The sequence below is a fragment of the Gorilla gorilla genome, chromosome 1 (assembly GCF_029281585.2).
Source record: "Gorilla gorilla gorilla isolate KB3781 chromosome 1, NHGRI_mGorGor1-v2.1_pri, whole genome shotgun sequence".
In the NCBI taxonomy this organism is placed as follows: Eukaryota; Metazoa; Chordata; class Mammalia; order Primates; family Hominidae; genus Gorilla; species Gorilla gorilla.
Genome location: NC_073224.2, coordinates 71,711,112 through 71,729,685, shown reverse-complemented (window position 1 = coordinate 71,729,685; position 18,574 = coordinate 71,711,112). Strand labels below are relative to the sequence as shown.

Here is an 18,574-nt window from a genome sequence, read left to right as displayed (position 1 = left end):
TCATTGATTCCTCACATCTATCTCAAAGCTTTTGTTTCCAATTTTTATGAGCTGTTTGCATCTGCATCTCTAGTTTTCTTAACTGACCCTCTGTTTTTCATGACCCTCACCAATAACTTTGGGTTTTGCATGTGTCTTTAGACTTGGCCCACTTATAACTTTAGAACCTAGAGTCTAGGTAAGGGGTATCCCTTTGCCAGCCTCAGCTCACATCACCCATATTGCACCTATCCCTTATTCCCCACTACGCTTGCCATCCTCTCCACTGGAGGAGGAGGTATAGCTGTTCTTTATGTTCTTGGCTTCAGACCCCCAATTCAATTTTCAAGTGAGTCCCTTGTACCCCATTAAACTTATACTGAGCCCTACTTTCCCAACTTCCTGCTTGCCTGTGTATTCGGTTCTTGCTCCAGCTCTGGGCATTTGGCCACTTTGGACAAATCTCCTGTCCTTTTCAGCCAGTCCTGGGGTCCCTCTATGTCTGCATGACCCTCACCCCACTCTACCCTAACTGCAATGGCCAGTGTTCTTGCTGTGACCTCTCGAGCCATTTGCACCAGATTTGGAGGGAGGTCAAGTCTTCTGAAACAAGCTTAATACATCGTTGAAACTTTTCACCATATGGTGATATCAAAACATCTGAAAAATTAAAACCCCCTTGAATAGAGGTGTATAAGATGGGAAATTCAAATAGTAAATTCTCAACCTACCATGTGTAGTTGCTTCCAGCAATCATGTGTTAAATCAGTAGGAATTTCTTGAGGGAGTGCTAAGGAGACTAATTAGCAAAAAACACCTGATATTTTCCCTAGAGATTGTGGGATATAAATTAGTAGGAGGAGAATTGAGTCCCAAGATAATTATATAGGTCCTAGAACTCTTTGCTGCTATTTGAGGGATCTATAGTCATTGGTTGGTCTCTGTTTAGCCTAAATTCTTACTAAATAGGGTAAGGAATGTTTAAGGGAGTAGAGATTAAGGTCTAATAATAAGCCATTTGAATGCCTGATTTTCAAGGACGCTACACAACTAGACCTGCAGAAACAAGGAATTTTGAAGTTATAGCTTTTCTGTTTGTTTTGGCTGATGATGCCTGATCTAGAACAGCTGTTTTCTTTACCACAGTCTCGCAGTTAATAATAGGTAGATATATGTTAAAATTTTCACTCACTTTTATTAGACCAGTTTGCTTTTTATATGTAATTGTGTATTTACCAATTTTGTAATAAAACACAATTTTTTATTTCATTGGGAAGCATTCAAATCAGTACAGAAATGAAGAAATACTTTAGAAATTGAAAGTGTTCAGAAATTCTCCTCAAATGCAATCCCTTTTAATAGTTTCATGCACATTCTTTTGAGTTTTTTTGTACTATAAAAATAGGATTATATGGAACATACTGCTAACTTGATTTTTTACTTATTAATATATCTTTAATATTTTTCTATGTTAGTGCTTGTGGCTCTATCTTGTTCTTTTTGACAGCTATATGATGTATTCTTTATGGAACCAAAATTTACTTAGCCAAAAAAGTGGGTTATTTTCAATATTTTACAAATACAAGTAACACAAAAATTAACACCCATGTACACATTTCTTTGCACACTTGTGTGGGTACTTCTGTGGGAGAGAGTTCTAGAATTGGACATTTCTTAGGCTAGAAGATATACATATTTAAAATTTTGAGAGGACAGGCACGGTGGCTTATGTCTGTAATCCCAGCACTTCGGAGGCTGAAGTGGGAGGATTGCTTGAGCCCAGGATTTCAAGACCAGGCTGGACAACATAGTGAGACCCTGTCTCTACAAAAATTTCTTTTAAAAAGTATGTTTAAAAGATGAATTTAAAACTTTTTAAAAATTTTGAGAGATAACCACAAAATTGCCCTCTTAAAAGGTTGTATCATTTTTATGAACATCAGTAATGTATGCAATATCTGTGTTTATAAACATTGAGTATTATGATTCCTTTAATATGGTTAAGTAGAGGCCGGGCATGGTGGCTCACACCTGTAATCACAGCACTTTGGGAGGCCAAGGCAGGCAGATCACCTGAGGTCAGGAGTTCAAGACCAGCTTGACCAACATGGTGAAACCTTGTCTCTACTAAAAATACAAAAATTAGCTGGGCACGGTGGCAGGTGCCTGTCATCCCACCTACTAGGGAAGCTGAGGCAGGAGAATCACTTGAACCCGGGAGGCAGAGGTTGCAGTGAGCCGAGATCACACCACTGCACTCCAGCTTGGGTGACAGAGTGGAGTCACCCCCCCCCCCAAAAAAAAAAAAGGTTAAGTAGAAAATTGGTCCTATTTAAATTTACATTTTCTAAATGTTATTGTAATGTTTAATATAAAGCAGATATTTTTAGTGACTGCTTTTTACAAATTGGAGTTATTATTATTACTCAAAACCATACCAAAAGTATCTTGGGGATAAGATATTTGTGTGTGTGTGTGTACACACATATATGCACACACACAGAAAGGCACATATATACATATATTATGTAAATGTATATTGCATTGTGTCAACTGCTGGGACCCATATAAAGATGAATAATGACTGGTGTTGAAAGATGAATAACGACATAGTATCCTCATGCTAGGATTAGTGATATACTACTAATGTATGTTTGCTTGGACTAGTAGTTTGTGGCAGGGCAGGGATGTATTTGCATACTACTAATCCAAGTGAGTGAACAGGGGAAAAAGACAAATGCTAAATGTGGTCTAAGAATAGAACTAGTCGAATTTCAAGTTCCAATTGGAATATAAGGATTAATGTATAGCATTTTAAACTTTTACTTTTAAATGATAGTGTATTTTGATAGGATTCTTTAAAATCAACATCCAAATACAGTTCTACATGTTGATAGTTCACCAAGAATAAACTTTCCTGTTGGTCATTATTTTCCTTTAGGTAGTTGCAACATTATCACGTAACATCACATAGTGACCCAAAATCCTGACCTAAAATCATTCCTCTAGTATTCAATACCAATGATGACAACCTCATTGCTTCTCACTTCTTTTTTCCCACTTCTTTCTGCATTTGTTGATAGAGAAGAAGGTGCTTTTTTCCGTGCCATGAATGGCATAGAGAAGAAGGGTTTTTTTCTGTGCCATGAATGGGAGTACCATGAATTATGTTTGTGACACACGCTTGTAATGCAGTTTACATATACTATGTGTCAAACCCCAAGCTAAAGGCTGGGTTGAAGATATGGCCAAATCAAATTAAAGGGCCAAGTCAGAAAGTGAATAGGTTGGCAACTAGCTAAGAACTGATCATGTGGAAGAAGAGACAGCTGCACTAAGAACAGGCCCACAGCAGTCTTTAAAATTTTAGGAAAGGGTCCAACTAGGGCAGCTAATGTGATAACATCCAAGAACGAAGAATGATAGCTAAGGATGTGTACATGCCAAGAAGTTATGGAATTGGAAATCCGCTAACTGAATATAACACTGTTACAGAACAAGGATTAGTTATAGTTACATCAGAGGAGAAGTGTTAGAGAGGGACACAAGGTGGTGCATTAGGCCCCCATATACCCGTAACAGGACACTATGACAAGAGGAGACATTTACAGCTAGCTTTATGCCATCTTACTCCTTATGTGTTAGTCTTCATAATACATACAGAACGACAGTCAGTTCTGATCTTATAAGCATGACCTATGAAATGTGTTTATTTTTTAAAAAATGATAAAACAAAAATTTTCTATGGAAAGACTACAAGTATAGCACACAAAACCTTAGTATTATAGGTTGACCAGAATGGTTTTTCAAATTCACCTAGATTATAACCTACTTTAGCATGTTTTTCAATATATATTTAAGTGGTTTGCTTTTGTGGGTTATGAAATGCTAATGTCTCAGCAGATGGATACTGCAAGAGTTTCCAAATCTTGATATAGTCTAAAATAAAATTAAATTATCTTATATGGGCGAGATTTGGCAGTTCTTTTAAATTATTTACTAAAAAATATTTCTACGAACTGTATTAGATAGGAGATGTCTTTACCCTCCATTCCCTCACCTCACAAAAAATCATTCTGGCACTATGCTTCTCTTAGGAAGGGAAAAACTAAAATGTCCACAAAGGCAGTCTGAGCGAACCGTAACTTGATTTAAATATTTTGCACTCTTCATCTGTACTTTCCCATTGGGATCTTCTATCCTTCTTTACTGGAGGAATTTCCACTTCAGTGCTGAGTTTCAATCTGAATCATCTATTCCTTATTAACTTCCAGAATGATTGTTGATGTTCCTAGATCAACGCCAAAGCACAAAGCTCATCTCTCACAGTAACCATTTTGAAAGAAAAAAAAATCTGCAAAGGTTTGTGTGAATGGAATGAACTTTCTTCGTACTAGAAGCCAGTAATTACTGAAAGCCAGTAATTATTAAATCATACTTTATTTTATATTTGAAAATGGATATCACAATAGTATACACTTCCATTATGAACTATGAAGAAACAGCTATCCATGCTGCATCAGAATGAAAACTTTAATTCACCCTTTTGGCTTTTCAAACACGTTAGTTCATTATTTTAATAAAATGCACTAACAGATGTTAGGCAGAATGTGGCCACATCTGGGACATATAAAATACCATTCCAAATCTCCATGGGAGGGAAATAGCAATATTGTTTAGTTTTCCTCAAAAGTCTTTCTTACTAGCCCATCTCATTTAACCTGTTTAACTCCTTTAAGTTGGACAGTTAGCAAATAAAATATCACCTATTATTTTGGTTGTTTGGGGAATAGAAAAAGGAATTAAAGTGCCAAGGGAAGTATCACAAATAGAAATGCACTGTGCTGAAATACAAATAAAACTTCACTAGAGCTTGTGGCTAGAGCTATATTTTTTCAGCTGAAAAGGTCGTAAATCTTAAGTTGCCTGCTTCCTGGAGCCACCCTGAATTATAGGTCTCTCTAGGCCTTTCTACAATGTCCCCACTTAACTTGGTTCTTTCAAAGAAAGCACAACACATCTAAAAGATGGCAAATAAAGATTTTGGTAGAGGATATATTTCAACAATAGTATCTATACATAGTGGTTAAATCCCAAGCTCCTCCAGTCTTCTAGCTTACCTTTTACTTTTATTTTTGTTTTTTCTCTAAAAGTAAGTTTTCTAAGAAGATAAAACCAACACCTGCTAGTTTCCTATTAATGTATCAGCTTCTTGAAAATCATCTTGGCTGGGCATGGTGGCTCACGCCTGTAATCCCAGCACTTTGGGAGGCTGAGGCGGGCAGATCACTTGCGGTCAGGAATTCAAGACCAACCTGGCCAACATGGTGAAACCCCGCTTCTACTGAAAATATAAAAATTACCCGGGTGTGGTGGCACATGCCTGTAATCCCAGCTATTCGGGAGGCTGAGAAAGCAGAATCGCTTGAACCGGGGAGGCAGAGGTTGCAGTGAGCTGAGATTGTGCCATTGCACTCCAGCCTGGGTGACAAGAGTGAAAGTCTGTCACAAAAAAAAAAAAGAAAAAAAAAAAAGAAAATCATCTCTAGCTTCTTGAAAAAATACTACACTGAGGATTGGGATAAATAATAATGTTGAGAGGAAACTCCAGAGATGTTTGACTCATATACCACTTACTAGAAAGAAGAAAGATACTGCAGTTGTGTATGCAGCACAGAGTGGCAAGGCAGATGTGGCAGAATGGAATATATCTGGCACTTGGAGTCAAATGACCAAGGTCTGAGCCTCAGCTCTGCCACTTACTAACTCAATGTTTGGGAGAGTTATTGAGCTGCAGAAGTCACATTTCTGTCCTCCATAAAGTAGGAATAATACCTTGGAAAACTGTTCTGAAAATTCATGAAATAACGGATCTAAAGTTTCTTTATAAACTGTGATGCATACACAGCTTAGCATTAACAGGTGATTGGTGGCCTGCAGTCTTCATCTCAGATGAGCTGATAACCATTAAATACTTCGAGCATGGCTGAAAATAAATGTATATGGTAGAGATAGAATAGGCAAGTGTGAATTTCCATTTAAGATACACTGCCTAAGCAGAGAAAGCCTCTGGAGAGACTAAACAAACTCTTGACAGAAACTTCCTCTGTTAAGTAATGAAAGTGAAGCAAACCAAGCTCATATGTGCTATTCTATTTCATATACACACTGGAGTCAAAGAATCCCATTCTTTCATTCTCTTAACACCTATTTATTGAGCATCTACTAAGTGCCAGCACTGTGCTAGTCTCTAGGTATCTGCTGGTTAACAAGATTTTTGCTTTCAAGGAACTCATATCCTAGTTATATTAATGTTTTTATTCCAAGTACTTAACAAAGTGCTTGGCACATACTAGATGCTCAATAAAAGCTGGTTGAACTAAACTAGTTTTAATTTTGTAGCCTGACTACAGCAGAATACCAGTTAAGAGGTAATTTTTTCTTTCTTTCTTTTTTGGATATGGAGTCTGGCTCTGTCACCCAGGCTGGAGTGCAGTGGCATGATCTCAGCTCACTGCAACCTCAGCCTCCCAGGTTCAAGCAATTTTCCTGCCTCAGCCTCCCGAGTAGCTGGGATTACAGGCGCCTGCCACTACACCCGGCTAATTTTTGTATTTTTAGTAGAGACGGAGTTTTGCCATGTTAGCCAGGCTGGTCTCAAACTCCTGACCTCAGGTGATCCACCGGCCTCGGCCTCCCAAAGTGCTGGGATAACAGGCCTGGGCCACCGTGCCCAGCCAAGAGGTAATTTTTATGATCACTTAGAGATACCTACCCAATTCACCATGTAGTTAACCTGATACTACTTCTGAACTGTTAAAGGAAGACAATTTTTTTTTAACTAGAATTCATCTAGTCATCACCCATAATATACTTCTGTTATGTAGTGTTAATTTAATGTTCCTCTACTTAAAATACAAATATCACTTCCAATTAGTACATTTAACATGCAGATAGAGTGTTACTAGAAAATGTTTTTTAGAAAGATATCTGTTATGTCAGGTCAAAACATTAGCAAAAATAATGTGGTCTGGATATGTGAATCACTACTGATATATTTACTATGGAGTTTACATCGATATAATATACGATTAAAACAACAGGGAAGAAAATGGAAAGTCCACTCTATTTACATGACAGTCAACTCTTAATAAGTAAGAGAGTTTACTTTTGAACGCATAACTTTCTTGGGATCACTCAAGAGAACCAGTGTTACAGAGTAAAACCTCTTAGAATTTTCCCATGGCATCTGGAAACCTAGTGGTGAGGTCAGGGTGGCTGACGTTAGCATTGTTCACCAATGTCCCCACTTCTCTTTCTGAACTCAGTTCAAGGACTCAGTCCCTTTGCAGATGTGTGGGGCTGTACAACTAGTTCTGGGCAATGAAATGTGATCAGTGTTCTCTTTTCCAAGCTAAGGCTACGAAAAATTCACAGGGATTCTTTAGCCATTTTCTTCCTCTGCTGCAGAGAATAAGTTTCTGTGTTCCAAGGTGGTACAGCTACAAGATGGTGGTGTCTCTATCAATCTGGTTCCTGGAGTGACCAGAACAGAGTGAGTTGGATCCACATGAAGCATGAAGCATAACCAAACAATAACTTTTGTTGTGTTAAGGCATGTAGATTTTGGAGATGTTTGTTACTATACCATAACATAACCTTTCCTGATTAATATAGTCAGAGAAGATCCAGTGCCAAGTTTCTGAGTAAGAGATAAAATAGATAAAATGAGTTCCATTAATTTGTCCGTAGTGTTTTTCATATTAAGGATGTTAGCCTGAGGTCTAGCTTTTTAATCACATTTAATCCAGATATCCCATAAGTTTTCCGTTTTTCCACTAATTCTCCTGTGAGTCTTTTTTAAGCACTATATTTAACTTTCATCCATAAAGTTCCTGCGCTTTCTACAAATCATCACTTTTCTCAACATCAGTTGAATTGCTTAATCTAACCACACATCATGATTTTCAAAGGCATTTTAATTAGAGCAAAAGTTCTAAATTATGAACACCTGTCTTCCTTTAATTGAACTACACGTGCACTCGTCATGAAGGAAGAAGGGAGATGCTTCTGCAACTGCACTGTTTCTAGAAAGTGGACTTTCACAAGAAGGGAGAAGCAGAGCTTCCCTGATTATTTTGATTTTGTTGTTGTTGTTGTTGTTTTGTTTTGAGACGCAGTCTCGCCGAGACACCCAGGCTGGAATGTCATGGAGCGATCTCGGCTCACTGCAACCTCTGCTTCCCAGGTTCAAGCGATTCTCCTGCCTCAGCCTCCCGAGTAGCTGGGACTGCAGGCGCGTGCCACGACACCTGGCTAACTTTTTTTTTGTATTTTTAGTAAACACAGAGTTTCACCATATTGGCCAGGCTGATCTCGAACTCCTGATCTCAAGTGATCCGGTGGCCTTGGGCTCCCAAAGTGCTGAGATTACAGGCGTGAGCCACCACACCCAGCCTTTTTTTTCCCCCCCACATTGGTGGAAGAGTTTAACCTTGAAGGGCTTGTAGAGTCAGATAATTGTCACTTGTTATTTAAAGTTATAGATAGTAGGCAAAAGTTTTCAAGCCACTGAAAAGGAATAATGCTTGTTTTCTTTGATGGATTGTTAGGTAGCATACATAATGTGCTGTATGTATCACCTGTCCTTTTTCTTTCCACCCATCCAAGGCGTCAAAGACCATCTTAAATCCCGGCTCCTCAGGAAATCATCCCCAAACACACCAGCTGGAATTGATATTTTTCTTTTCCAAATTCCTATGTAAATTCATGTCATTTATTTGGAATTGCTTATAGAGAGTTTCAGAGCGTTAAAGAACTGGAAAGGACCTAGGATTCAATACAATTCTCTCATCTCGCAGACGAAGAAAATGAAGTGCACAGGAGCTACGCAATCTACGTAAGTCACATAGACACACATTGGAGGCTATGAACCTAGTTTGCCCAATTCCCACTGCAGTCCATTGGTTTATGCCTCTATGCCTTCAGATTTACGGTCTGGTATTGCTGGTTATCTTCTCAAGAGAACATGACATCTCAACAATAGTACATAGAGAGATCAGGGAACTTTCAATTCTTCGTTACTTCTTCAGCTCATAATTTATATGCATTAAATGTCGGATAATTTACTGGAGACTAACTGGCTGTGTTTTAGGTAATGATTACATCTATTAATCTATTACTTCGTAAATCCTCAAGTTCAGAAGATAACACTGGAAGGGGCCAAGGAGGTAGGAATAAAGCAGCAGCAAGGTAAATAGTAAGAGCTGATGACCACAATCAGAATGTTAAGCTAAGTTTAGAGTGGAAGGTCATTTTCCCAGGAGTAATTACACTTGCAGTTTTATCCTGCAAGGATGAAAAGTGTATGTTTGTTGTACGAGAGCGGAAGGGTGCCGAAGTTCATGTGAAGTTCTGCAGACCAAAAGCCTGATGAGGATTTCCGCCGGGTGGGATAGGTTTAAGAGGACGAACTAATGAGAAAGAAGTCTGAGCCCAAACCCCAGAAGCCGGCCAGGAAGGTGTAAAGGGTGGGCCGAAGCCAGGGCAGAAGAACCCAAGCAGAAGGTTGAGCACGAGGTGGCGGCGCCGTCATCCGGGCGTTGCCCGGGGGCTACGTCGGGCCGCGGTGGGCGCCGGGGGGGCGTGGCCGGCCAGCCCAGGGCGGGGCGGTGGCGCGGGTTCTCCAGGCCAACACGCGGCGGCGCACCCTCCTCTCGCGCCGCGGGCCTCCCCGCGCCGTGCACGTCCTAGTCCCGCGCCTCCGCCCCTCGCTCGCTCGCTCCTTCCCGCCCTCCCCGCAGCGCCGGCCGAGCCGGCTTCCCCTCAGTCTCTCATGAATATTGAGCGGCCCCTGTTGTATTTCCCGAGCTCCATTGCGGAAGCTGAGGCTCGCCATATTGTGCGGCGGCGCCGGCGGCCGCGGCAGCTGATACCAGAGTCTTGCTCCGGCCGCGACCAGCGGAGCCCCGGGCTGGGGCAGGAGCCGGTGAGTGGGGCGGGCGGGGAGGCGAAGGGCGCGGAAGCGGCGGGCCGGGACACGCGTCTGCTCGGCCGCGTTGCAGGCGACTGACGGGGGCCCCGGAGTGTGGGGGGGGGGGTGTGTGTCCGCGGGGGTGTGAGGGGACATGGCGCCGCCGCCGCCCCCGGCTGCTCTCGCGGCGGAGACGGCGGGTGAAGCGGGTTCTCATTGTTCCCGTGTCTTCGAGGGTCGTGGGAGGGAAGGGAGCTGGTTTGCGGAGGACCCAGTCAGCGAAGCGCCGGGATCCCTTCCTTCGCCGTGAGCTTTCGCTGCCCTTTCCTCTGCGCGGAGGCCGGAGCTGCGGCGCGGCCCCCTCGCCTCCGGGGGCGGGGGCCCCAGCGTCTCTGCAGCCCTACTCCGGAGGCGGACGGAGTGGAATGCGGGTTTTTTCTCTGGGCTTTCGCCTCGCAGCTAGGGATGTGTGTCTGCATCGTGGGGGTGGGGTAGGGGGCACTTTGTGCAGATATCGCTCCTTCCTTCTGGGGGGTCGGAGTCGGGGTTCCAGTGTAGAGGAGCTGCTCGACGTCGGGGTTCCTCGGGGAGACCCCTTCTGCTTCACACATTCCCGGAGTGCCGCCTCCTGCTCTGGAGTATCTGTTGCTGCTTTCTAAAGCCGTGAGCTTACCCAGGAGGAGTCGTGGGGGGAGGGGGTGTCTTGGTTAGTTTCTGCGGGAAGCTTCGCGTTTTGAACCGTGTCGTTTACGCTGAGATGCTAGTACCCACTTTTGCCGGGAGCCCACGTCCTGCTGGTCAGAATCGTTTACCTTCTACAGAAGTCGCCTTCTTGCTTTCAGAGATGGTGTTAGTAAAAATTGATCTCAAACTTTGAGGTTCATTCCAGTTATTTGCCCGCTAAGATCAATTATAGACTCATCTATTTGAAGCCTCTTTGGGTATCTTTTTCGAGGCTGTCGGAAGTTTTAGAGAATGTAACTTTACATTGTAAAATGATTTGAAGATGTCAGGTTTCTTTGAAGTGCCGTGAAAAGGATATAGATATGCACTCAGTATTTTAGTAATACGCTGTTTTTCAATTAAAAAAATTAAGGCATGGTTTCAGTGTTTTAAACCGAGGATATGTTTAAAACGAATGTACGAGCGATTTGCATTACATAATCTACTTTTGGTAATTCCAAGATGATCAGCTGGAATACTTAGTCTAATTGGTAGCTAATCTATCTGTTTTGTATTAAGTGCAGTTGTTGAATATTCTAATAACTGAGGTGGGTGTGAGAGTTTGCTTCTTATAGTGAAATTTGATCCTTGGATTTATAAAGTATTTAAATAGCAGCGATATGACTCTTGGTTATTCCCTTTTTCCCCTGAAATTTCTACTTTTCACAATCAACAAATATCTTTAAAAATCTTGATTGTACTCTTAAACTACTTTTTAGCAAAATAATAGGTAGTTATAGGTGACTCCTTTTTCTAGGGGTAGCACAGCAAATATGGTCCCTCACTTTTTGTAAGGATTGTAGTTATTTTCCTCAGGTATCCTTGCGGCATCCACATTTGAGGTTAATTATAGTAGAGGCAGATTTACGAAGAAAAATTGCCCGAGTCAGCCAATCCGTTTGAGTATTTGAAAAATAAGCTAGTTGTCCTAAAGTGTGTTGCATAGAAAAATTTCCAGTTACAATCACTAACATAATGTAGACCATGCAGATTTTCAGAATACTGGGAATTTGGAGTTTTTCTCTGCCTGTGTGAAGCTCCCAGGTTTGAATGGATAGAAATATAGACCAGGTCAGCAAACATGTTTGGAATTTTATTAGTGACCTACAGTTTGTGGTGTCACGTGTGTGTCTCTAATCTGATTTATTCATGATTTGTGTTTATATTGTGCAGACTTTGGAGTAAAGGTGATATATATGCCTAATGAATAATATATAACCAGATGTTTCAGTGACAGTTTCATTTCTATACATTAGCAAAGAAGCATAATTTCTTCCAGCAAGAGAAATGAGTTAATATTAAAACGCACTTTATTAAAATTATGGCAGTGTTTCTAGTATGACTTAAAGCGCTTCATAATTTTGAAATGACTCATTAAATTCTGGATAAACTAAAAATCCATCAAAGTTTGCAGCTTTTAAAAGAAAAGAGATTATGTACTCTGCGCACGTACAGATCTACAATTGGTTTTTAATTCGTGTTATTGCACACACTGTAGAAGACAGACATTGTCATCAGACAATGGTTAATTTCTCGATTGATTCATTTATTTGACATCTAAGCTGTCATAGTAACTTACTGTTTATTTGCATTTAATACTGAGTAGGTGCCCATATAATTTGGGGTACAAAGGTATAATAGCATTTACACAGTCCATTCCTTAAGGGTCCAGATATCCTGACTGTTTGCCTACTGGTCTTCTACCCTTTCTACCTAATGTGTTTACTGGGTCTTCTGATATTTCTTGTGGGAAGTGCAGTTTGATTGGTCTTACATAAATATTTTGACTGTGGTCATGGGACTCTTGGCATTTAAGTAGAAGCTAGTGTTAGTGTGTTGCCAGGCAGGAGCTAGGTGATGAGTCCCTGACTATAGGTGCTAAGAGCATAGGTGTGACCCATTATCCAGTTTTATGTTGTGTGGAGCAACTCCGGTAGAATTGGCCATGTTCTTAATTCTCCTTTGCTTTACGGTTTTTAGACAGCTGAGGCAGAGTGGTATGATTAGGCTTAGTTATATATCTTGTTGGATGCTCAAGGAGCTATATACATTACTAAAAATTCTAAGATTTCTATTGCTTAAATTTACCTTCTCCTATTTCATTTTGAGAATTAACATGTTTGCCATTTATCATAATTTTTAAAAATCAGTTTATCTGTATTAAGTACAATGGTGAAAAGTTATTTTTGAAATTAACCTTGGGTTAAATTTTCTAATGAGAGCATACTATTAAGTGAAGTAACCAGCCAAATGAAAAACATGTAAGCATTTTGGTCATTTGTTTTCAAAAGATATGTTACTTACGGGCTCTTCTGCAAGGGGGATTTCTTTTTGTTTCTATGCTATAGAGTGGAGTTGTATGAAGAGGTTAGATTCTAAAGTCGATGCATAGAATGAAAATCACATGTAGTTAAAAAAAAATCATGCTTGAAAATCCCTCAGGAAGCAGAACAACATAGCAATAAGTTCAGCTAAGCTTTGGTGTTGGAACACATTGCAGTTTCTTGGTGTTTCTTTGAGCACTGCGTGAAGTAGTTAGCTTGCATTTAGGGACCTTGCATTTGGGGCGGGGATGGGGGAGGTGCGTTGGGAGGGGAGTGCCTTTAAATGTAAGAATCTGGATCCCTTGGGAGGCCGAAGTAGGTGGATCACGAGGTCAAGTGTTCGAGACCAGTCTGACCAACTTGGTGAAACTTCGTCTCTACTAAAAATACAAAAATTAGCCAGGCATAGTGGCGCGCGCCTGTAATCCCAGCTACTCAGGAGGCTGAAGCAGGAGAATTGCTTGAACCCAGGAGGTGGAGGTTGCAGTGCATGCCACTGCACTGCATCCGGGGTGACGGAGCGAGACTCTGCCTCAAAAAAAATCAGGCTCTCATGCCACACTATCAGAGGATGTGAGAACTGGGACCACTGGGGAATAGCAGAACATTTACTTTATCATTTCACATTATTTCTAGGATATGTGCTACATGAAAGGAGGTGAGTGCGTGTGTTTGGAATAACTTGCACTTTTAAAATTATTTCTCATTTTCTCTCATTTAAACAGTGTAGTAGTTTAAATCACAAAAATTATTTTTATGCTGCAGCTTAACAGAAGCAAATTTAGAGGGTTTCACGTTATCCTTTATGAAATAGTTTTTATGAAATAACCCAAATTTTGTTTACTTTCCCCTTCAGTGAAGCAACAAGATATCTGAGAGCAGTTAGAATTATTGTTTTACAATGTGCTAGGGTACAGTAGAGAAAACGGAGACTTTAGTAAGAATTTCAACAGAAAGGATTTAATATAGGGAGTTGGTTAGATGAGTGTAAAAAAAAAAAAAGCGGGGGAGGGGGGAACATTACAGTAATTAGAACCTAAGAGCTCAGAGAAGAGGTTCTATGGACCCGGTGCTGGACTTTTGAGTAGGTCAGCATTGTGTACTTGCTGCTAGTACTTATAAAGGCATGTGTTATTGCTGGTTCTGGGAGAACCACAAAAATCTGGAGACTGGAACCATTTGCTAACTGCCAGGGTCAGGGGCTGCATTTGCTACTGACAGGAACTGGAAAGATGTCCCGTCTCCCATCTTCCTGTTTTCCAGTCTTCACTTACTGCTGCTATTGGCAAAGCCTAAGGAGATCCCAGCTGGCAAAGGAGTTGGTGAAATATAGTTGCGGTCTCAGCCATAACAACATAGAGTCTGGGAGGGTAGTTTTGGAGTTGAGAGACAATAAGTAAATGATCTGGATGAATAGTGTAGGTTAAGATGTAGTAATTTAAATAGGGAATTCTGTGTTAACGTTGCCTTTCAAAAAGTATTTATCTTCTGTATGCCAGACCCTGTGCAAGGGATTAGGAATAGAAAAATGAATCGAAAAAGGTCTTTGTCCTTGAGGAATTTATAGTGTAAGTGGCAATGACAAATAAACTACTGTACAGTGTTTTCAGTGCAATAGCAAATGAGTGCTATGTTTTGGGAGCCCAAAAGACAGCAACCAACTTGCCTCTTCTCTGCCTACCTAACTTTATCACTACTCTTTTTATCTTCTATCCTGATTAAATCCAATTTCATTCTTTCTGACTGCTATGTTCAACCCAACTCCTGTGAAAGCTTTTCCTGAGATGTCTCAATTTCGTCACATAATTATTATTTTGTATTTCTCTGTGCTTTATTCATCTAGATTATAAAGACCATTGCTTTCTTTGCACTTTTAGCTTAGTACTGTGCACATAGATACTTGAGAAATACTTTTTTCAGTGGCTGATGGAAATAAAATATTGATCATTACCTTTTTAGACATCATTTCTTCCTTCCAAGGTCATTAGAAAATAGTCTGGGTAAAGTGTTACTTGATTTTACAGATAGAAAAATTGAAAGGGTAAAATAGTAAATTTAAACTGCATAGCACCAATAGGTGATCTAAAAATGGGGCTTTGGATTTCTGATCAGCTATCTTTCAGAGCCAGCAATTTTGACAGGCATTCCTTTTGATGGCTAAATAAAATTCTCTCCTACTTCTTAGTATTTTATAAACTAATGTTCTCAATCTCAAGGTATTTCGGTGTGGGATGGGGAGAAATTCCTCATTTCAGTTCCCAAAAATGAAACATTATGTAGTTTCTTAATTGTCCACTCTTTGTTGTCTTTTTTTCTCCTTCCTGTATTGATGACCACTACCTCTATTCGCTATTGCGAAATGTGCAAATCGATAGTACTTCATTTTGACTTCTTTTTAGAAGAGTGTTCTGCTTGTTTCCCACACCATTCACACACCATGTTGATTTACTTTAAAACCAACTAATTCTTCACTTAAAAAAAAAGATGTATGCCTCCATGCCAGTAATTGCATTAAACCCTCACTATTTACACTGTTTGCTATATAGAGTCTTATTCAGTCTGGGACGGCTGTCTTGGAACCCAGCCAAATGTTTTCTAGAAGGCTTTACTGTATTACAGAAGGGGTAGTATTGTGTATAGTAGGAGTTGCAGAATTGAATGCAGGAGACTTGGTTTCTAGGTCTGGTTCCACTACTAGCAAGATTCTTGGCCTTTCTGAGTCTCTTTTCTTTTGTTAAAAAAAATAAAAAATGCCAGCCTCACTGACTTTACAGATTATTTGAAAAGATATAAGAAGTAATGTACGTAAAGTGGTCTTTGTAAAGAGTAAAGCACATGGTAAGTGTAAGGGGTGTATGTGAAGAAAAAAGTGAGAGTGAGATCCATTGGTCCCTGGCTTGGATCCTGGGGATTGTTTTGTGTCTATTTTCAAGTTGTTGAGTTTCTATATTTAAAAAAGTGTTTAGGGTGGTAATGGGGTGTGGGAGGAGTTGTGGGTGTCCTATAACCCTACTTGTCACAAATCTGGTTGGTAGTGTAGCATTCCCCCTCCTTAAATAATTCTTTTTTTTCATCTTTCAGAATTTTTTATTGAGGTATAACAACTGTATACAAAAATACACACCAATTTTTACATATATACACACATTTTATGTATATATGTATATACATATTATATATACATGTATATATACATGTTATATATGTACATATTATATATACATGTTTATATATAATATGTATATACATGTATATATAATATGTATATTATAATATATGTATAAATACAAATATGACTTTTTACATACACACATTTTTACATATATATACATACATATATATATATATATATATATATATATGCATGCACCCATGTAACACTTCTCAAATTAAGAAGTGGAACATTCTGTTACCCAGGAAAGTTTCAGTGTTAGCCTTCCCTGCCAATCCTTTTCCCTCACCTGTGACACCCCCCATTATTTTCCTCCTCGTTTGATCTGACATCATGGAATATCTGTTCTTCCTTCAGACCATTTCAGACTCATTCCTTCCTCCCATTCCTCTTCGGAGACCTTTCCTAATAACTGCAGCACTCTTGACCTCTCCTACCACTAAACCGGAGGTATCCAAAGTAGGGCCAGGCAATCTAGCATGTAACACACAGGTTCCTAGCACCGCTATTCATGATACCCCAAAAATGGAAACAGCCCAAATGTCTGTCAACAGATGAATGGATAAACAAAATGTGGTATGAACTTACAGTGGAATATTATTCAGCCATAAAAAGGAATAAAGTACTGACACATGTTACAATGTGGATGAACCTTGAAAATATGCCAAGTGAATGAAACCAGCCACAAAAGGCCACATATTACATGAGTCCATTTCTGTGAAATATCCAGAATAGAAAAATCCATAGATTGGTGGTTGCCAGAGGTTTGGGAGATGGGGATGAAACTGCTTAATGGGTAAGGAGTTTTACTTTGGAGTAATGGAAATGTTTTGGAACTAGGGTTAGTGGCTGCACAAGACTGTGAATGCACTAAATGCCACTAAATGTTCAATTTAAAATGGTTCATTTCACCCCAGTAAGTTTTTTAAAAAAATGAGGTGACCATCGTTTTAGGTGAGCTGAAAAGTTTGAATGAGGCATAGGCTCCTTGAATTTTTAAGCTGTAAAGTGCTGGGCAAATATCAGCTGGGGATGCTGAAGGAAGGAACAACCAGAGGGTCAGCAAGTGTGGCTTCAAAGCTCTGCCTCAAGTAATGACGGTGATAGTAAGAGATGGCTGTACTACAGCTACAATGCTTAATATGAGCCAGGCACTGTTATAGGTACTTTACATCTAAAACTTACTAAATCCTTAACAACTCTAAGAGGTGGTATGACATCACATTTCCATTATAGACAAGGAAACTGAGGAATTAAGAAGTTTAAATGAGGTCTCCAAGACACAGGAAATGCCATAGTCCACATTTGAACCTAGGCAAGTCAGGCTGTAGACATTGAAGTCTCAACCACCAGGCTCTGCTCTAGGAACTCTCCAGGTTTTATCTCATTTAATCCTTTATTAAGGAAGGTAGTATTGTTATTATTCCCATAAAAAAATCCCCTTCATAGTCTCCCCACATTCCATGCCTTCTAGTTTTCCCCCTACATTTATTTTTATGTTGATCCACATACTCCTGTCATTATTTTCTCACTTTGCTTCATTTTCCTTTTTTTCTTTTTCTTTTTTTTTTTTTAAGAGACAGGATCTTGCTATGTTGCCCAGGCCAGAGTGCAGTGAGGCAATTATAGCTCACTGCAGTCTCCAACTTTGGGCTCAAGTGATCCTCCCGCCTCAGCCGCCTTTGTAGCTGAGATTATAGGAGTGTGCCACCATGCACTAATATTCTTATTTTCTTTCTTTCTTTTTTCTTTATTTTTGTAGAGATCGGGGTCTCATGTTGCCCAGGCTGGTCTTGGACTCCTGGTCTCAAGCAGTCCTCCCTCCTTGGCCTCTCAAAGTGCTGGTATTACAGGCTTTGGCCACCACATCCAGCCTGAATTTTATTATTTGCATTTTCTTTTGGTCTCCCATTACTAGAAGGCAGGGATTTTAATTACTGTTGATTTCCCAATATCCAAAACAATGTGTGGTACGTAATAAGCTCTCAATAAATATCTAAAAGGAATAGTGCACGTGACATTAAGTAGTATTAGGTCTTGTGTGCCTGTGTTTTAATAAATAAGATTATATAATGTGCAGTGTTCTGCTTTTTAAACTTAATGTCTTGTATTAAAAAAAAAAAAAGTCAGTACCTAGATGTAGCTCATTCTTGGATGGATGTTAGTAACCCAGATTGGATGTAGCAGCGTTCACTTAACCAGTTTCCTGTTAATCTACATTCCCCCCTCCCCCCCGTGTTTCTCTAGCACGCAAACAATATGGCATTAAACATCTTCACAAATGACTTTTGTATACGTGTACTTTATAACTAGTGTCTAGAAGTGAAACTGCCGGGAAAAAGGATATATACTTTAAAAATGTCTGTAGGTAATGCCAGGTTTTACTCATTATCCACTCCTGGT

At 39.9% G+C, this 18,574-nt stretch overlaps 1 protein-coding gene across 1 annotated transcript in view; it reads left to right on the top strand.

Moving 5' to 3' along the window:
• The first annotated feature begins 9,618 nt into the window (after positions 1–9,618).
• The window catches only part of RNF2 (ring finger protein 2), a 58,415-nt gene continuing 49,459 nt past the window's right edge, over positions 9,619–18,574 (top strand). Inside the window, exon 1 of the mRNA XM_031003771.3 lies at positions 9,619–9,967. The gene's annotated coding sequence lies outside the window, so the exon portion shown is untranslated. The remainder of the gene's footprint in view (positions 9,968–18,574) is intronic.